Source organism: Zea mays, chromosome 8 (genome assembly GCF_902167145.1).
Source record: "Zea mays cultivar B73 chromosome 8, Zm-B73-REFERENCE-NAM-5.0, whole genome shotgun sequence".
NCBI classification, from domain to species: domain Eukaryota; kingdom Viridiplantae; phylum Streptophyta; class Magnoliopsida; order Poales; family Poaceae; genus Zea; species Zea mays.
The window spans coordinates 151,169,570-151,191,693 of NC_050103.1; the positions used below are offsets into that span (position 1 = coordinate 151,169,570).

General features: G+C 45.8%; 1 long non-coding RNA gene across 2 annotated transcripts; it reads right to left on the reverse strand.

Moving 5' to 3' along the window:
* Positions 1–13,863: 13,863 nt before the first annotated feature.
* LOC103636128 (uncharacterized) lies at positions 13,864–14,578 on the reverse strand. Of its 2 annotated transcripts, none has more exons than XR_557803.2 (4): positions 14,510–14,578; positions 14,321–14,407; positions 14,159–14,231; positions 13,864–14,049 (listed from the first exon to the last, which is right to left on the reverse strand). It is a non-coding gene; the product is annotated as an uncharacterized lncRNA (long non-coding RNA). The 2 variants fall into 2 exon arrangements; XR_002264221.1 differs by having other exon boundaries at positions 14,321–14,413; positions 14,510–14,576.
* Between the last annotated feature and the right edge of the window lie 7,546 nt (positions 14,579–22,124).

Here is a 22,124-nt window from a genome sequence, read left to right on the forward strand (position 1 = left end):
AGCCCGGCTCGCTTTCCCCCACCATCAAACCGGAGGTCGCCATCTCAGGTGATCGCCGGCGGAGGGGAGCAGCCGGGCTGCGTGATGTAAATCCTTGAAGCCGAACGATGGCTGAGAGGTACCAACTCCCATGGAGTTGCGTTCCTCCAACGAGGAGGCGGAAAGGCGGCGGATACCCCCCATCCGGGGGCTTGGAAGACGGGAAGACCCGACGCTTAAGGGAGGAAGAAGACATGGTTGCCTTACGAAAGGAGCCTCCCTCCTTTTAAAGGCAACTCCCCCTACGTGCGCCCCCAGGCGCCACGAGCCGAGTCTTCTCCAACACGCTCCAAGGCCCTCCCCTGCGACTCGGGGGCTGGGTCCCGCATGACATGCAAGCCGGCTCAGGGCAGAAGAAGCCAAACCGCCGCGCATGGTGCGCACGACCGTCCAGCGGTTACAGGCGACCCCCCATTTTCGCCCAGACCAACGGGCAGAAGGGGCGGGCAGCCATGCAGGCGGCATGCAACCGCGCCAGATGGACGCGCTTCTCCGACTCCTGACACGCCAGCCTGGAACCCAGGCCCACGCGTCGAGCAACCGGCGCGCCAGTTGCTGCATGCAAGCAACCGCACCGCCACTTGTGCCACCATCGCGCCTCTTCGGTTGCGAAGCCTATGCCACGACTCGAGGCGACCCAACAGCGCCAGACTGGCGCGTCGGTCAAAGCGACCGAAAGTGGGCCGGCAGTAATAGCGGTGGCAGGCGGGCGGGCGCAGCGGTCACGTCGTCAGCCAGGCTCACGTCCCATCCTGAGACAGCAAGAGAGCCTCCTCTCACGGCGTGAAGACGGTGCACCCGTGACCCGTTCCTCGAACGGATCGCACGCGCGCAACGGCCGCCCCGCCAACCACTCGCCCCGTCGCATTAACTCCGCGGCGGGACACGCGGCGCTTCTGGCAGGAGGAGCGCGCGACGCTTCACCTTCGCCGTAATAACCGCGTCAGAAAAGGTACGCCACGTCGTCCGATTTCGTATCCTTTTCCGTTTTCCTCTTTCTCTATCTCTTGCAACAGGGACCGGGAAAGGGGGATACCCCGAAAGGGATCCTTCTCCGCGAAGGAACCGGGCTCCGAGCCCCCCATTACTGATCAGGGGTTCGAAGGCTGGCCCCCCGAGGGTTCAACAGTCGCCTCAGATCGCGTGGGCCCGACACCCACTACTGGTCAGGGGTTCGAAGGCCAGCCCCCCGAAGGGCTCCATGGCCGCCTCAGGCTACTCGGGCTCCGCGCCCATTACTGATCAGGGGTTCGAAGGCTGGCCCCCGAAGGGTTCACAGTCGCCTCAGACACCGAGCGAGGGATGACCAGGGGTACGTTCGATACATAACCGAGGCTCGGGCTGCGCTCCCGAGGTACCCTAGGACATTTCCGAGACCAGCGGGAACGATCTTGTAACGGAATCCCATCGGAGGGAGGCATCGAGCCCTCGGACCCCGTCGCCAGGGGACCGGGTCCGGCAAATCACCCGCAGGTACTTTTGGGCGTGCCTCTGGGCCCCTAGCCGACCCCCAACGAACGGGGCACGGACGTCCACTCGGATTACCCGCTTGCAGCTCACCGGAGACACCATGTTCGGTGCCCATCGAGGGTAACATGGCGCACTCCCCCCCTCCTCCTTGCGGAAAGGCGACGTAGGGGCGTATGTAAAAAGCCGAGTCTGTCCCTGATCATCCTCTCGCCCTGTGCAGAGGCTCGGGGGCTGCTCTCGCAAAAACCGGCTCCGGCCAAATCGTTGACAGCGTCAACATACCAGCCCGAGAGCTTGGGCCCCGACCGTGCACCCGGGCTACGGCCAGTTCGCATGAGGGAACGACCAGACCAGCCAAAGTATTAAGACCTCGAAGGAGTGTAACCACTCCTCCGAGGCCTCGGGGGCTACACCCGGCGGGTGCGCTCGCGCGCACCCACCGGAACGAAATGCAACCGAGAAAGGCTGGTCCCCTTGCAAAAAAGTGCGACAAAAGCCTCCAAGCGAGTGCTAACACTCCCTTCGAGGCTCGGGGGCTACTGTCGGGGACCATAATTAGGGGTACCCTCAAGACGCCTAATTCTCAGCTGGTAACCCCCATCAGCATAAAGCTGCAAAGGCCTGATGGGCACGATTAAGTCAGGGATCAGTCCACACGAGTGACTCGATCACGCTTCACCCGAGCCTAGCCTCGGCCAAAGGCAGCCGACCTCGAGAGACTTCCGTCTCGCCCGAGGCCCCCTTTTTATGGCGGACACATCACCGGCTCGCCCAAGGCCTTGGCTTCGCTCAGAAGCAACCTTGACTAAATCACCACACCGACTGACCAAATTGCAGGGGCATTTAACGCAAAGGAGGCCTGACACCTCTATCCTGACACGCGCCCCCGGCAGAGCCGAGGTGACCGCCGTCACTCCACCGCCCCACTGGCCAGTCTGACAGAAGGACAGCGCCGCCTGCGCCACTCCGACTGCAGTGCCACTCGACAGAGTGAGTCTGACAGGCAATCAGGCCTTGCCAAAGGCGCCACGGCGAACTCCGCTCCGCCCGACCCCAGGGCTCGGACTCGGGCTAAGACCCGGAAGACGGCGAACTCCGCTCCGCCCGACCCCAGGGCTCGGACTCGGGCTAAGACCCGGAAGACGGCGAACTCCGCTCCGCCCGACCCCAGGGCTCAGACTCGGGCTAAGACCCGGAAGACGGCGAACTCCGCTCCGCCCGACCCCAGGGCTCGGACTCGGGCTAAGACCCAGAAGACGGCGAACTCCGCTCCGCCCGACCCCAGGGCTCGGACTCGGGCTAAGACCCGGAAGACGACGAAACTCCGCCTCGCCCGACCCCAGGGCTCGGACTCCGCCCTGGCCTCGGCCGAACGACTTCCGCCTCGCCCGACCCCTTGGCTCGGGCTCGGCCACGGCAACAGAAGGCAGACTCAACCTCGGCTTCGGAGGAAACCCCATGTCACCCTGCCTAGGGCACAGACCGCCACGTCAACAGGAGGCGCCATCATCATCCCACCCCGAATCGACTCGGGTCACGGAGGACAAGACCGGCGTCTCATCCGGCCAGCTCCGCCAGAGGGACAATGATGGCGCTCCACAAGCTCTATGACGACGGCGGCCCCCAGCTCTCTTACGGAAGCAGGACAACGTCAGCAGGGACTCGACCGCTCCAACAGTTGTCCCTCCATCAGGCTCCGCCGCACCTCCGGCAGCCACGACACCACACCAGCAGGGTGCCCAAATCTCTCCGGCTGCCACATTGGCATGTACCTAGGGCGCTAGCTCTCCCTCCGCTAGACACGTAGCACTCTGCTACATCCCCATTGTACACCTGGATCCTCTCCTTACGACTATAAAAGGAAGGACCAGGGCCTTCTCAGAAAAGGTTGGCCGCGCGGGACCGAGGACGGGACAGGCGCTCTCTTGGGGCCGCTCGCTTCCCTCACCCGCGTGGACGCTTGTAACCCCCCTACTGCAAGCGCACCTGACCTGGGTGCGGGACGAACAGGAAGGCCGCGGGACTTCCACCTCTCTCACGCTCGGCTCCGGCCGCCTCGCCTCTCCCCCCTTCGCGCTCGCCCACGCGCTCGACCCATCTGGGCTGGGGCACGCAGCACACTCACTCGTCGGCTTAGGGACCCCCCTGTCTCGAAACGCCGACAGCAGTTGTCTAACTAACCTAAACATTTCACAAAGCAATTACGCTAATCACTAAGTGATTATATTAAGTATTTTGGTGTCTAAGAGCTATGAAATGAAATCTCACCTTTTTTGCAATATATATGAGCTCCCACAGTTGGGAATGGTCATTGGGTGATATTTATAGCCTCCCCACTTAAATAAAGACATTGGGAGTAGTTCTGACCTACAGGGAGAATTCTTTGTGCGTCATTCCCCTCCCACATGTTGCGCAGCGTGCGGGGTTCGAACCCAGGCCACCAGGGACACATTACTCGCCTCCTAACCACTGCAAGTCATGTTCACTTGTGTTGTACATAGAATATATATATATATATATATATATAGTTTGACCAAATCTATAGCAATACGTATTTATGGCATAAAAAATATTATATTAAGTCATGTTTGTAACAAAATATAGTTTCATGGACTACCACTCTGCCAGTTTGAGAAAATTATTTGACTAGAAAAATTAAGAGGGAAGCCTATATATGATCAGTTTCATTTTGATTTTGTAAACTAAAATTTTCTCTACTTTAGAAATCTTTTTAAAAGCAATCATTTTCTTCAAAGTTTTGTTTTAAAAAAAATCTCCTCCTTTGGAAAAGAATTCTTGGCCTTTTTCTCCTTCTTTGGAAACAACACTTCTCCTCTTTTGATTTGTCCGAGGAGTCTATTTTTATTTCAATTTAAGAGTATACATATCTCTACTACTTATTAAGGCTGCAAGAGTAGTCTGTCATTCTGTGTTCTGCCACCATTCCTTGTTCTGCCATTTCTATTCCTTGTTCTGCCTTTCTCATTCCCTTCCCATTCTTTCCTCTCCGCAAAGCTCATTCCCATTCCTATTCCCCCGTACAGTCCACGTATAGCTAAAATTAAAAAAACACATGACCCCAAGGGATTCAAACTCGCGACCTCTCAAGGAAATGCCAGCAGTAGCTACCGCTACATCACATGTGTGTTTATGTCTACATCTATATCAGGAAACACATCTACTAAATCTCTCCACAAGCCCATCTGCTACCCTTGCACAATGTGTAGTAGTAGATAAGTATCACCGAGATTCTTGGATTATATTTTTGGATGGAGGGAGTAGTATTTAAAGAAGAGCCTTGTATGCAATTTCTTTTGTTTGAACAATGTTTTCAACTTAAATTCCTTTTTTTGCATGCGTGACATTTATTCTTCGTAATATTTTTCCATGGATATGACTTATGAGTCATTTTTATAAACCAATGCCAAACATGAATCCATGTTTCTTACTTAGAAACCCCGAACAAACACCATTAGAAGGAGGCACTCGCGTTGGCGTCGCTCATCGACGATGAGAAGAAGCTTGACGACTGCCAGTTCGACCTCTAGAAGCAGTCCTACGTGACCGCATGCGCCGCTGTGTACGACAAGCTCCGGCGCAGCCGCCGCTTGGACGCGGTGCGGAGCGGCTGCCCCGCGCTGTCCATCGTCAGTAGGGGGACCTCATGGTCGTCACCAATGTCGACGACTCTCGGGTTGTTCTGGGAACCGCATCCGACGACGACGCCATCACGCCGTCCAGCTCATTGTTCACCTGAAGCCCAACCTGCTACGTAAGTCGCTACTGACCGGCCATGAATTCTTGTGCGTTGTGACGACAGTCGTTGCTGATGTTGTGTGAGTTTCCTCAAACATGATGTATGCAGAGGAGTAGCGCATCCAGTGGTGCAACGACCAGGGGTACTACCTCGCTGATGAGCCCGGGGTGCACTTCGTTTGGCAGCCCAGCCAAGAGTCATTGGTACTCGGCATGTCGCGCGTGTTCGACGTCTACTATATCGAGGATTGTGGCGTCATCTTGGTGCCGGAGGTGACGCAGAGAAGGACCGACAACAATGACCAGTTCATCATCCTCGCCACCCTCGGGGTAGCTTTTGTGTCGGCCTGCCTTTAATTCTCTTCACAAACACACACTTGCCTTTTTGTTTAAGCAAAAGCGTATGGTGGTGCATGCCTAATGACTAACGATGTACAAGAGAATTTCTTCCGGCATGTGTGGAACGTGCTCTCTAATGATGAGACCATACAAATCGTGACATATATCGAAAGTCTGTATGATACTGATGATTGAAATGTAGTGGTGAAACAGATAGATTAAAATAGCAAAAATTATGTATGGCCAGGATCACAAATTGATTATGAAACCTTTTCTCATAACGGTATAACACACATTTTGTATATAAGTTATCGTAGTATACTCGTATTATATATTCCCGTTACAACACACGGGCACTCAACTAGTAATATATTTAAAAAGCTATTGGTGTCAAAGGTTTTCATATTATAGACCATGCTCCCATAAATTTTAGACTCTCTCCAATAAAGTGTTGTAAACCTTCTGTACCCTATATTTACCATACACATTATTCTTTTACACCTCCAACAACACACGCTAAAACATCCGCTATGATACAGAGAATGTGTTGTTTGTGCGCTAGATGTAGTGCACCGGCGCGCACTCGCTATCGACTGTTTGTCCCATGCTTCTCCCGCGTCCGCGTCAGGGCCGGTCCCGAGGTTTCATGGACCCGGGGCGAAACAAAAAAAATCGGGACCTTTAAAGCTATATATATATATTCAATATTTTTCGAAGTACATAACAAATTTTTGAATGATAAAAGTCTCTAATATATCAAAACAACTTCAAATCTTTGTATATATTACCTCAAAAATTTCTTCTAACATTTCTTGATGCGAATTCATTGATAATAGTGTTGCTATCAACCTCGTTTAATATTTTTTTCTCAATACATAAAGTAGCCAATCCGTTGAGTCGATCTTGAGACATCATTGACCTTAAATAGTTCTTCAACAATTTTAACTTTGTTATCAAGCCCATTCCAAATTCTAGGATCATAAATATCCGTGCTATAAACAAATTGATCATCAACACTATGACATTCTGTAGCAAATTGTTCATGGGCAGGAGCACTTACATTGCTGCCATCATTGCCTTGTGTTGGACTCTCCTCTTCTAAATTAGTATAGTTTGCTCCTCCACGGCAACTATAACTAGCTCATCTGGATTTCTTGAGTTTGAGGTACTTGTATTTTTCAGGAAAAATCTGTCCATGGCTCCTCTTTAGGATTCTATCAATTCATCTACTTTCTTCCTCTTTTTCATTTTTTGACTACCCGATGCATACTTTCTTGATGACATGATCTAGCTGAAAATTAGACAAGAATTAATCAAAATGAATTAATCATTGTGCTGCACTCTGATCATGTGTATGTGTTGCAATTGATAATTGAGACCGTACGTACCTGAGTCTTAAATCCTGATGGCTAATCGACTTTGTGCCTTTGCGTCCTGCTCCTGCCTGCAAGCTGCAGCAGCGGCTAGCGGCCAGCAGCTAGGGCATTAGAACACGCGGCCGGCGGCTGGCAGCAGGCAGGCCGGCCAACAGCCAGGGAACGCGACCTGCAACTGGTAGCAGGCAGGCCGTCAGGACTCAGGCCGATTCGCCGATGTCGATCGCTAATTTGCCGGCCAACCAAACGCACGGATGAAACCAAGGCGGCGGCGGCACTGGATTAAAATTACAGATGCAGTTTTAGTTAGTTAAACAATTAAAAAACAGGTCTACTGCAACTTTAACAGACCGAACACAACACATAAGACTACTAGGTACATGCACATACGTTGCTACGGTATCAATATGATAAAATATGTTGATATATAAAAATAATAATTGACATTTTGTTAGAATCACTAAAAGTGGATATAAATAACTATTTCTTTTGAACCATTTGATAAGGCTTCTCCCCTGGAGCCGAAACCCACCAATACACTTCTTTTATTCTAAATTATTACTACCTCCGTTTTCAAATGTTTATCGCCCGCTAGTTTATTTTTAAACTGAACAACGGTCAAATAAAAAAAAGAACAGAGGGGTAGTTCACATCATTTTTAAGGAGCCATTTGGAACCCTTGCCGCAAGACGGGCGCAACACATGCCATTGATTTTCAACTGTATAAAACAAAACAAGTTGAAGTTTTAACATGACTATCTGTTTTACATGAAGGAAAACAAACAAAGCTGCCAGAGAGACTACTAATTTCAGACATAAGAGGGACTACACATAGGACATAGCCCTCCAGCAGCACACACCCACTCACCTCCCTGTGCTCAACGGGAAGGATTGGCTGCTACAAAATGCTTGGTTGCTCGTTATTGCGCCCTTCGCTTGCAAGCCAAAAAGGCAGGACCTCCACCACAACCTTCTACACCAGCTTATCCTCCCGGAAGCCATTCAAAAAAGCGACGTGGAGCTTTCTCTATCCTCTCTGAAATGTGAAATCCACCAACACGCTGCACAGCCCTCACTTTACACCTGCATAAAAGGGAAAGTATATGCATGTGTATCCTGTGAAACATAAAAAGGTTTAATCGTGGTCTGCCATGAACTAAAGTGATGCAAGTGGGCATGCATAAAAACTCTACTTTGATTTATGCATAAATAAAAGTTGAGAAGTAGCTTTGAATTCCACAACCTTGGCAAGTAAATTTCCACACATGTGTACAGCAAAACCAATATATTATGACTGCAGGAAAACACGGTTGGTTCATACCTTCTCTAGTGGGTACACAGTCTTCTTGCAGGCAGCACACTCGTCCTGTGTTACACAAAAGACAGAACACAAAGAATAGCTTGTTAGGGATCTTAGACTATTCACATGGATACAGGTTTGGAAGCTAAAATCAATGACAAACGACACATGTTGCCAATTGATATAGAATGGAAAGCATGGATGACTAATCATATTGACGGCCTTTTGAAGATCAGAGTTCTATTACTTTATAGTCTTCTTCTCGCGTAAAAAATATGAACTCTGGTTCAGGAGATAAAAAAACACTACTGTACAGACAGAGCAATCCAAAAAATTGTAGGAATGGAGTACCTATTCATTGTTTGCCTTCACACATGAAGAGAGATAAACAATATATAGCAATAAGATCGATGTCACGCTTTAAAGAAAATACAATGGAATGGTTTACCGCGCTGGTGAGGCTGCAGGGTTGGGGCGGGCGCCGCTGCGAGATTGGCGGGAGGACGAGGGCGGAGGCGTGGTGAAGCCAAGTGGTGGACGCCCATGGTACCAATATATGGTGTAGTAGAGATTAAAACAAAACTTCAGCTACATCTTCGTGCAGAAGAGACAAAAAGAACTAAAAGATAGTTCGAGTCCTAGGCCATTTACACTATAGATATGATTTGCAGCCAGATAATTCGAGTCCTACCTCATTTGTAGATTCTGTGAAAGATAAAATACCAATGGTAACATGTTAACTGAAAACTGATGTTATACTTGAAGATTCAGTGGTTTGTTATGAGGAGACAAAAGATCTAGTAGAAGAATAGGCAAGGAAGTAAGGGAAGGTTGACCTCAGTGTCTACAAGTGATTTGTTTTGTGAACAAGAGTGCGCTATACAATAGAATGATCAAAGTATTTTAGTCTTTTGTGATCCATTATTTATACATTGATATGCAAAAATACTAATTGATTTTTTTGTAATATTATGTATTTCTGCTAATATACTATTGCAACTGTTGTTTTTACAAATTGATTTTTTTGTTCTTAGTTAATGGAAATAAGCAATTATGGTAGACATTAATTCTAAGAGCATTTCAGAAGTTGAAAAACAGCAATACTAAAAAACAGAACTCATCATATACAAAGGAATCATTGTAAGACATGAACATGCTTACCTAGAAGAATCCAGTTAGTCCTTCTGACAGATCCTTGGCCAGCCCCTCTATCACCTCACGAAACCTGCTCATGTTCCTTGATTCTCTCGATGCCTTCCAACTCCAGCTACTAATAGCACATGAGGCATTTAACTATACAACATTCTAAAAACAATTGTCCACGTAACCTACCACATCAAATAAAATCCTAAATAGAGACATCAACAGTTTGCACTAATAAATACACTAAAAATCATCTTGAGAAGTAAACAAGTTCTTAGTTAAGGGTACAAAGGGAAAATAAGTCATGCACTCTAGAGGGAAAACATGAAACATTCGCACACACCACAACTCAACATCTAGAAACTCCAACCGCACAACGATAGACATAGTGGAGCATAATCTTATATTTCATAAAATGGTGTAAAGTAGCAGTGCCCTCAAAGACATTTCCAAACATATCTATGTAAATGATGTAGTCACTAAGGCAGGGACTGTAAATAGTTTATGGCAGTATAATTTGGGAGTTATTAGGGACAGATCCACAGAAAAACAGGATAACCTATTGAGATTTGGCAAACTGTGACAATACTTGTTTCATTGGTAAGAACTTGCATTTATGATCCCCAAAAAATACTTGCAAACATATAGGTATGGTATTGCAAAGAAACAAAAAGGATCAAACTGAACATCAGTTCATCTAGATAAGGAAAAATAACATAATGGAAGTTTATTAAAAAAGTATGCCAGTGAAAACGAAGTACACACCTGTCCATAGGTTGAAAAAACATCAACAAGCTTCTATTCAGTTACATGCAAATTAAAGGGATTAACATATCATGAAAAAAATATAAAACTAAATATATCCAAACATGACCTCAAGAATTTACATGTTGACCAACGTCGATGACATGGACTGTTCGTGAAAGAGCTCGATGAGGCTAGGCACCCATCATTCTTCTCATCCCATGGATGAAATCATTCCTTCTCTATTATCACAGACCAAATGCAACCCATTATTCTCAAGAAAGTACTTGAGGTATAAACAATTCATTCATATAGACCAATAAACAAGTAACAATTATATCATACCAGCTTCCTGGTAGCTAAAAGTAAAATGCCAGAATCTTAAATCACTTAAATGGCCCATTGTTGGAGACTCATGTTGTGGAATTACTCCCCATTGGTAACCCAAGTGCCCAAGTGGTCCAACAAGCTGTCACTATGGTCTACAAATAATGGCCCAGGATCTCCACGAGCCCCCTCCAGATTTCTCTACTCCATCTAAATGAGCAAATTTGAATAGCATAAACATACATAGCTTGCTCAATATAGCAATATCGATCCAAAAAAATAATTGCACCCTAAATTAGAATGGAAAAAGGTTGATATAAATTAAATGACTGCAAAAACAAAATCATCACCTTCTTCATATGATGTGTATAGGACTACCTTCTTTATCCGACTTGTCTTGTTGGAGAGGCTTCTCCGAGGCATAGGAATATGTTGAAGTATAAACATTATTGCTCGGTGTAATGTCAGCCTTTGCTTTGCTGGAACTAAGAGTCTCAGGTTCTGAGATATCAGAGTTCTTCAAAACTCAGTGCCTTGTAGATCTCCTACGGAAGCTCCATCTTCTTTTATGTGATATGGCGTTGTTCTGAAAACAGCGAACATGCACATCAACGTGAAGTTTAGTAATTCACACGAGGAACAGAGATTGAAAAATTTTCTGTTCCTTTCCACACATAAAAAGAAAACATCAAAAGGTGGTGTTATTAGGACAAGGTTCAGGAGGGGCTGATCTTCATCAGTAACATCAGCAGCTAGATCACTGACAAATATTAAGTGACCAGAAGGTTCTTCTGACCGCTTTTCACCACTGTTAAGGTCCTGCTCAATGTCAGCTGCTACTTGATGAGACCGCATGATCTGCTGCAAAAGCTTGGGCATCATCCTTGGTTCTGCGATCAATAATGCCAGTCGTGGTTGTGAAGCTGATGTCAGTCGTATTCTTCACTGTCTCTTTTCCTTATAAAAATAAAATAAAAAAGAAATCTCAATCACATTTTGTTCTGGGTCTCACTCTGTACTCTATACAGAAGGGGGCATCTATTGACTGTTACTATGATAATTACTTTCTCCTAGCTTTGCCTGTAAATAAATGGTAAGAAGGGCATCTTTGGTGCTACATTTCTAGTATCTCTTTGCTTGTAAATCGAATAAATTCTCTTACTCTATCTTTGGACCTCACTCTGACGTTGAGTAAAAATGGATGTACACAGAATACACAACAGTGGGAGTATGTAGTGCAGGGATTGCTAATTGAATGCTTGTATGGAAGAGTAAAAAAACATTGTGCACATAGCAAGCTAGCCTACCTCTTCAACCATGGACAAGATCATGGTCTTCCTCTTCTCGAGCTCCATAAAATCCATGGAGCTCAGAGACAGGTGCCCCCAGAGGCCAGATGAAGATGTCGACGTTTCCAAGTCGCCCCACCTGCTGCTACTCTGGGAGCTCCCTTGTTCACGGTGTGCAGGTCCTCTTTCAGGCTGCATAACTCGGCGAGCATCTCTTACATAGGGCCCAAGTACTTGGAACACCTTAGCTGGAACAGCTACTGCATGCTGGTTAGGTGTTTTACTGATTAGTATCCCACACCAAAAGCATGTCATTTTTGTTTGCAAGGATCAATGAACTGTAAAGTGAAAAATTTATTGACACTACATCAGTATGTGGTTTCAAGATGTTCAACAAGTCATATTAAACCCAAAGTGAACTACCTTAGAAATAAAATTTATATTACTAATGGACAAAGAAGGTACAAACAGGTTACAGATACCTCAATGTCACTATTGACGTTGCCTACAGTTGTCAAAGTATCTCTCTCACAGCTCTGACCACTTGTTAATCTGGTCTCAAGTCTACTCTTTTCCATCATGATAGACTGGTAAAATGGAATGTCAGATGATCCAAACAATTGTAACTAAACTAACAAGGACCAAGAACGGTGATGCATCGAAAAAAGGTAAGAAATAAATCACCCTGGAGGCTAGGCATAATGTAACAGAGAGCAAAAAATTGTCTGGGTCCTGCTTGAAGTCTAACTGATTGTGAGCAACCATCTTCTCTAGAATAGGTGGTGCTTGCCATAGAATCAAGGTTCCAGTCTCCTCAATAAGACCACATGTTGAGTCATGACAATCAAGGTTCCAGTCTCCATGGATTTTATGGAGCTCCCAAATGCCAACTTCATCACCACCTGCACCTAATATTACTACACATCTTGAGATTAATTTGGTGACTTACTCGGAAACACATCCCACTGAAGGCTGGAAAAAAGAGCACCAGGAACGGAGTGAGGTTCACAGTTGGGAGGCGGGGACTGGAGCGTGTAGAAGCCGGCGGAGGAAGAGAAGAAGGTGGTGGACCTAACCTCGTCCTCGCTCACCTTGGGCCCTTACGAGCCCCACCGATCCGGATCTGCGCGACGTACGCATGGTCGGCGGGGTAGGGCTGGTTGGGGGCGGGAGTTCTGGATCATCACGTCGAGGGGGGAGAGGCGGGCGCAGCGGGTACAGACAACAGTGCGCATCAGCAAGAAGGAGGGCGTGCAGGAGCAGAGGTGCACCCCGACGCGCCGGTGCGAAAGGAGAGGGTGGCGACAAGAAGAGGCGTCGAGGACGGGGCAGACGCGCGATGAGGATGCGGAGCGGCTATCACGGCGGGGGAGGCAGGCGGGGGTCGAAGCGATGGACGCTGGTGACGAGGTAGGAACGTAGGTGGGCACAGATATGAGGACGAGTGAGGTGGCGGCAGGCTCGGCTTCTCCGGGTCGGAGACGGCGAGGAGGGCGTACTCGGAGGCTATGATGCGTGCAGATCTTGGCGACGCGGAGGAGGGCGAGTAGGCGGAACATGGGAGGAGATGGCGTCGAGGCTGGGCGCGAGGTACAGGCTGTCGCGGGCGGGGGCAGGCGAGATCTATGGAGGCGGAGGCTAGGGCTGGAGAGCGAGGGGCGGTGGTGGGGGCAGGAGAGCGTTGCTGCGGCTAACGACCCACTCAGCATGCGTGCGTAGGAAGGAGGTGGGGGATCGCGCGGCGTGCGCGGAGGAAGAGGAATGGGGGGGGGGATTGCGGCGGCGGAGGCGCTGATTGCGGCGACGGGAGCTACGGACGCGGACGCGGGAGGAGGCAGAACATGGCGCACGCTGTGAACGCCTACGGTAGTATATTAAGAAGTAGTACTAGGTGAGTGCCCGTGCGTTGCAACGGGGACATATAATACCACAGTAACTTATATACAAAATGTGTGTTATATTAAAAGCGAGTGCAAAATAATGACAAACAAGAAAAACACAAACACTGAATCAAGAGCAGGCATATTTCATGAGGCTATGGTTTACAGCTTCTCAGAGGCTTGGGGTCAAAAAGATAAAAACAGGTAAATCCACCCTCGATATACAACTTCAACTTTCTACAAGGAAATGTTGCTATACGAACCCTGTACATCCACCAGATGAAAATTCTTGAGATAACTGCCACATAAACTACTCTATGCAAAAGCTCCATGTACATCACCAAAAGACTGCTTTTGGAACAAGGCTGCCTTCATATCCTGTTCATCTGCAGTTTGAAAGCATTCCCAGCTTTAGTTCAGACATACTTCAGGACATTAAAAAAAGATGATCCTAATACTAACCATCCATTTTCAATTAACAAGGAGGTTACTCACCATTCATCACATGTAAAAAGTATTCCCAGCTTTAGTTGTAAATCCTCACAGGCTTCTCAAAAGAATGGCGGTTCTATAATTGCTCTAGTATCATAATCAGAATATGTTCAACTTTTATGCAACAGTAAAGTCTTTTAATGTGAGCATTCTTAAGCATGATACCTGGTTGTTGCCTAAGTAGGACCTTTTTGGGGTAGTGGCTGTATGCTCCAATCCAAGGTGTTGTTCCCAACCTCCATAAACAGGTCTCTATTTCTAAAACAATACCAGGAAAAGCTTATACAATACTTCAATGTTACAATGAATGTTCTTGCGAAAGGATTCTTTCGCCAAAAGGAAAACGTATCTCACATGGAATCTGTTCATTACAATATCTGAATCTTGGAGGTATTATGGCTTACTGAATGTAACATGAGCAAATTTCCGCTGGTGAAAGAAACATAACATTAGATATTATCCATTATAAGAGGAAACTATGGTAAATAATAATGAAATAAAACATTAGTAACCAGCATGCCCATTTAAGTTTAATTTAAATTAGACAATGAAGAATGAAGTTGAAAAACAAATCAAATGGTTACTCCACAATAATTAGTTATTGGAATAGATAAAAAGGGCAGACCCAGTGCAAGAGGCTCCCACGTAAGTGGGGACTGGGATAGATAGAGATGCTTAAATGACAACACCAACATCAAGATAAACCCAAATCAAGTTGGGGTAGGCTGGAGTTGAAAACCAACAAGAAGTCACCAAAAAGAGAAAGACAAACAAAGCGAGGAGGAAAAGCTTTTGAGAGCACTAAAAAGAAAAAAGGCCTAATCATGGTTTGGGCATGTGGATAGGTTCTTTCCAAGCACTTCTATTCAAGAACACCATAAAGTAGTGAATGATCAAACTTAAGAGAACATGGGACAAAAGGATGGATCTTACATCAGAAATAATAATGAATAACTCCATGAAAACAAATTAGTAATAGTGCATTCTGTAACATATCAAAAGATTGCACGGACAGAGATCATGTAGCATATCAATGTGTTGATAACGTTAAAAGGTAAACTATCTTAATATCTGAAAATAACTCAACCATCAAATCAGACTATTGCTCATAATCATTTAACACACCTAAACATTTGCACAAAACAATCATGTGTTGGTGCTAGCTGTAGAGGAGTTACACTTTTGGGATTTGGATGGAGCACGAGGTAATAGGTATTACTCACCTCCTTGCCTAGCGCCTCCTGAAGGATAGTTTGTCGGTGTTAAGAGTTTGTGGACAACGTACATTAATCTAATCCATGGCTCTAAAAGAACCCATAAATAACAAAAAAATTAATATAAAGTGTCCACTACCAATGTGCTCGATGAAATTAACAGTAACCCTTAGCAACCCTCAAAAAACTGCACGACACATTGTTTGTTCGCTTCGCATCGCTCTTTGCTTGCATATAGCGACATAGCCACATAAAGGGCCATTTCAGTTTCATATGCTATCGATGGCCCTGTTTTCTAAGAAGAATTTGCTTGAACTATGGCGTATCAAGGAATTCTTATATGCAGAAAGGGAAACAACAACATACACGAAGATTACGACCGGCTGAGGAAGGATTCTTACTTGGGCGACAAACATGGGCTGGAGCTCTAACTTGTCTTGGAACACCTTGGCTATGTCCGAGGTGGGGAGCAAGAAGCAATCACCATGTCAATCTTCTTCTCCTTGAGGGCGTACATGATGCTCCTGGCATGACTGAAAAGGCTTGGTGAATCTCTCTTGGACCGGCACTCCGCTGCAAAATCAGAATTGAAAAAAACAGTAAATCAAACAAGGAACATCTAGCAGCGGTATTTGAGTACTGAGTTTAGGCACTAACTGACCTCCTCATAAAAGAAGTGCTCATCACAGAGTTCTAAAATGAGGTTCTCCCATCGCTTCCTTGTTTGAGTACTTTTCTCACAATCCTTGAGGCCTTCAAAATCCCTAGCATATGAGCCAACCAGAAGTGACTTGAGCAAAATAAGTGTCCCATCCATGTCCCATTTGTACACCTTCACAGGCTGCTTCGTCATGGCATCGGTTGAAGCTTGGCCGGTAGCCAAAGCATGAACAACCTCCTCCATTCGCTTCTGTTAAAAGACCAGATACGTCATGTTGGAATCCAAAATTACAGGCAACTACCAAAAATTACATGATTTCAATCTGGCATATCATGAAAACATGTACCTGACGGTAAAAAATACTATTTATGTACAACATATTATTGCGAGAACATGATATGAGGTGCCATATCTGATAGCAGAACTCAAAAGACAAAATGATACATAAACCAAACAAAATCAAGGATCCTTTATTTGTCTAGCACTCTAGCATAAGGATAACTCAAAAAGGAAAAAATATATTTTAGTTGTCTCCACATGCTCGTGAGTGGAGGTGGGTGCTGCGTGGAAAGGCACATCGAGCCCGGAGAGTTGACGGCGCGGGCACAGGCATGAGAGCTGGAGCGATTGCGGGAGAGCAGCAGGGAAGACATGAAGTACTACCTTCTTAGTTACCTGCAGCTTATCTGGCACCCGCTGCACATAGTTGTATGACATATCAACATTTGAAATTGTCATTCCAATAAGTAAATATATTGTATGGACTGTTCATCCGAGTCAGCAAGTATTTGAATCTGCGGTACCTTCAATATATCGGAGAAGACTACGAAGGCACAAACCATTAACAAGAAATGAGAACAAGTGAATCCATGTATCATATGACAATGTTGAGTAAATTTGTTTTTTAATTCTATCAAATAGAGTTGTAATTTTAGGCAACCTAGGAAGCACAACAAATGAGTACTGGCTGATTTGATCAGTGTCAATGAAAATTATAGATTTGACGCACATGATTATTGGCTGATTTGATCAGCGTTAATGAAAATACAGCTTTGACGCATGGGATACTCAAGGACCTGTCTTGATATGGATGATTAGGATCCAAACCACCAGGATTTATAAAAATACTCCCTTATCTAAACAGGTCATTTTGTTTTAATAACTGAATGAGCCAATAATTGATAGTATATTCCCAACCAAATGCACAAACTGAATAATATAGACAAGTGCATGGTCACAAAAATGAAAAAGAAAACAATACCTTTGTACATCTCCTTGTAGAAGCAGCCTGGGTCTTGCTTTGGAGGTGACCGTGCGCTGGTCCTTTGCTCCAAGAATTCCATCAGTCCTATATACAAGCATCATTATGATATATAAAATCTGTATGGCAAAATATCACTGCAACATTAAAATTATATCGACGATATAATGTTCCTTTGTTTGAGAAACATATTTTCTATCAAGAGCTTTGCATCTGTTTGTATTTGTACAAATTTCATGAACCATTTACTAACAAAGCAAGGGAATTCAGCAAATTGGCATCATACCAACCAACAATTATACAGTCAGCAAACAATTAGATGCCAGACCATTTTATTGAGCACAAAAAAGCTACTCCAATGTGAATGAGAAACAATTCATGATTAAGGAATAAACAAGCACATTCAATTAAGTAGCTTATGAGGCTACAATATTTATACCTAACACTACCTTCTCAAGATGAAAATCCTAGTGAATTATAATCATCAGGTAATTTATATTTTTCAAATGGAAGCAGGGAGAACACAATGAAATAATATCAGTAAGTTCACCTATTTTATTCTACTCAAATGATGGACACATAATCTAAAGAAAACTTTCTAGGAGACATACAAGTCCCGACATGAACTCCGGTATCATGAGAGGATCATTTACAACAAGAACACAAGAAATATATCCAAATAATGTGCTCAACATGTACCTTCGCAAAATACCAAACAGAAAAAGAAAAATCTACTTGACATGATTCATACCTCTAATATGCTAAATTTACCTACCAAAAAAAGCTAAGCCATCCTGCAATTGGCTGCAAAACATCCATTCGGAATTAATAGCATTGCATCTACCCTAGGCTGCAGGATCTCCATTTGGTTTAGAGATTTAGTGTGCCCAATATTGTCAATAACCCCCACAAAACCTTTTAAAAAGCAACATTACCGGTAGGATATTTGATTTCTGATCTATAGAGACCACCCAAGAAAGAAGAATCTGTATAATATCATATGCCAATTATGGGTTCTAGAACTTGCATGGCTAATACAAGTTATAGTGGTCAATTAACCAATTGATCAAACGCTGCAGTATTGTGTTTCTTTTATAGAAAAGAAACACCATCTCTCATGATATCTCAGTAAAAGAGCAGAAAAAATACACCAATCAATGTGGAGACCAATAGACATTTTCATCCTTTCTAGGGGCTCAGATGTTTGTAAGTTCTTTAGTTATCACATGATTCACTACCAAAGAGACATTGATTTCAAGTATGGAAAGAGAAAAAGAAATAGGTCGTGAATTGTATTTTATTATTTTACCTCAAGATCATTGTCACGTGAGTTCTCACCAACTACAATCCTTTCATATCCCTTTCAAATAGGAGGACGAAGAGTGGCTAGTACAACTCTTGCCCAAGATGGTAGCTCTCGATGAAATATACTATAGTCACCTCCATTCATAAGTCCAAATTAAGAGCAACCAAAGCCAAATTCGAGAAATTAAGTATGCATAAGCAATTACAAGCAAGGAAATTGTTTGATTAGAAAGCAAAATTAGAAAACCCAAAAAAATTCCCATCCCAAAACCCTAACCCTAAGATGAGAAGGGACCTACCTAGTTCTTGTTCTATGGTATAGCACTTCATAGCCTACTGCAATTTTTAACAAGAATACACATACTTGAAGTAATCATACAGATGAAAACAAACAAGGAAAACAGAAGCATGTAGAGAATAGCAAAGGAAAAACCAATCAATTTATCACAGACACGCTCTGCTACTACTCTAACTAATGTAACAATTGGAATAGCGTCAGGAGAATGGGTAGCTACATCACAAAGTGCAGCCACCACTCCCATCCGCACATTTTGTTCATAATCCAACAATCTGTCACAAAGTGCCTCTGCCAGGAAGACAATCATCAGACAATCATCAGACCATCTACGAGCACTTTGTTTTGTATTAATCTTTGAGAAAAATGTGACAGTTTTTGTTCGCAGCTTACATTTAACATCTTTGAGAAAAATGAGATAGATTCATACCAACAACTCCCCAGAAATACATGGCACGATCGACTTAGAAACCTTCAGAGCACAATGATATAAATCAAATACAACATTAAAAGGACTGTTATTCCCAACTGGACTTTGAGAAAAGCCTGCTGATCAATTCGAGGAAGCAAGGATCGCCCACCTGGAAGGTGTAACTCGAAGAGATGACGTCCTCGGAGACTCGTCATGGCCTCTACGGACAGAGCGACGCCGCAGGCCAGGATGCCTAGATCGGCAGCTCGCCTTTCATGAGCGCTGAGGGTAGGTCGATCTGGCTTCTTCTCTATCATCGCGGCCTAGCAAGATCCGAAGGAGCGCGTGGAGGAGTGAGCGCCCCCCGACAACTCATCATGACCTCGACAGACGGAGCCAGAGGAGAAGACGGTGCGGGAGGCGGTTGGCTAATGAATTGTTGGTCGGCATGGTCTTTAAGCAGGACCCAAATCGGCGTCGATGGAAGGTTTGCGTCGGTTTGGGGCGATGTCGGGGCGATGACGGCGATTTGGAGGCCACACGCTGTTGGCGCTGTCGAGGCCACGCGGTGATGGGAAGGCGCCGTAATAGGAAGCCCTCGGCCATGGCGTGATTTTGGGCGCCGCGGGGAAGGAAGGCGGAATTGTGGGGAAGCCCTCGACCATGGCAGGATTTGGGTGTCGCGAGGAAGGAGAGGCCGCGCGCGTGGCTAGGAGCGGGGGCATGTGCGTGGTCTGGCGGCGGCTCGGCGCAACGAGGGTCCACGAACGCCGACGACTCCGCCTGGACGGCGGTGGCGAGCTCCTCGACCGACGCCCGCGCCGCGGCCGCGGCCTGCTGCAGCTACGCGTGCAGGGCGACCGCGACGGCCTGCTCGAAGAGCACCTTGGCCTGCCACGCAGCCGCCTCGCCGCGGACGCACGCCAGCCGCTCCTCCAGCTCTCGATTGTTTGACAGTGGATGGCCTTGACCAGAATCGCTGGTGTGGATGGGTAACGGAGGCGACCAGCATGGACGGCGATGATGCGGATGGGGAATGGAGACGGCGATGCGGACAACGAACGGAGGCGGCGGCAGGGAGGTGACGAAACCCTACTGACGTGAGAAACTGAGAATTGGAGGGGTGGAGTGGTGACGGCTCAACAGAACGGGGGGATCGACGCCCACGAGCCGTCGGATGATACGGACGGTACCGATTGACCGGAGGCAGAACATGGTGCACAGGTGGTCTATATTAGAGTCTTATAGAGTAGTAGAGATATAAATATACATGTACACTATTTGGTGCCTTCTAAAATCGAAGGCCCGTTGCGACCGCTCCACTTGCACCCCTTCAGGACCGGCCCGGCGTATGGCTCTGGTGACCAGGTAGCCTCCCGATCAAGCGTAGCAATTCCTTTTCTTTTTCTTTTCAGTTTTCGTTTGGAATCATTGTTTGATGCAAGCAAGTCGTGAGGTTGCTTGATATACTAGGTTTGTCGAATGGTTTCATTGCAATATCCTTGTCAATTTGCAGCTAGTGACATATGTGAATATACGTTCAAAAAATTGTCGTAGTGAAAAATATTAATTAGTTTTTTGTAATTAAATATGTTAGGTCAAAATCAAATTATATGTGAAAGATAGAATAAATATTGTAGTTTCTTTATTCTAATACTGTAGATATAGAAGACTAAATTTAGAGGATATTGTTGGAGAAGAGTAAAATGGGTAATACATGTGTTTTCCTTTTGCTTAACAGGAGACGGAAGGGCTTCCTGCTTTCGGCTTTCCCCATGGGTTTCGTTAATTACACGGTGATTAATTAGTGAAATGTTTAACAGTCTTCTCTTTTGTACCATCGTAGATTGAGGTCCTTAGAAAGAAGGGTCACTCTTACTCGGAGATCATCAACGAGAGCCTGATCGAGTGGGCGCCCCGCTTCGATTACATTCAGCTTGATTGGTTACCCCGCTCGCGGTACCCAGGCCTAGCATATGCGTTGACTGTGTTTAAGTCCATGATCGGTTACCTGCATAGCATGAGCTCAGCTTGTACGCGCAGATGCAGTTTATGTGATTTTTCTATCATTTACCTGCACGCGCGCAGACGTCAGACAGGTGCGTTCCTGCGGAACCAGGCTGGCGCAAGCCAGACTGAAATGAGGCACGTAACCAATCACGCGAATTATATCTTGACCCAACAAGCGTTCGTGACCCTTGACAAGAAAGCGCCAATCAACCGAGACCTCGTCAGCAACTTCATGTCTGACCCCGACGGCGGCGCCATTGAAGTCTGTGCTCGGCTGCTGCCCACTACTGTTGACATCTCGGTGACTGGTGACGCGGACCTCGGTGACTGGCAACGCATTGCACCGGCGGCATTGCCGGCAGCACTTCGGAGTTCGGACTAGGCAATGCAAACCTGCGCCACGCTGACAAGCAGACAACAACACTACCTTGTGCACTACCAGCAAGTAGCATAGCGTCGCCTCGTTCATCCCGTCGTCGAACTTGTAAAGCTCAACGATCAATTCGAGGTAGGTCTGTATGTGTGTCAATAGCTTTTCAAAAAAGCTCTAAAAGTTGCAATTCAAATAGAAAGAACGTTAAGCAATTGTTACAGACAACCGAAGTCAAACTTGATATGCGATGAGTAGAATGTGCCTTGTGTTTGTGTCAAATCTGTTTGCAGCAGTATGTGCTACACTTCCTCTAGCACCGGCATTCTCCCTACCCTATAGATGGCTAAGAGCAACTCCAGTAGTTCTCTAAAAGACTTCCTAAATCAATAATTTAGGTAGTTAACATGAAAACTATTCTCCAACAGTTCTCTAAATGAA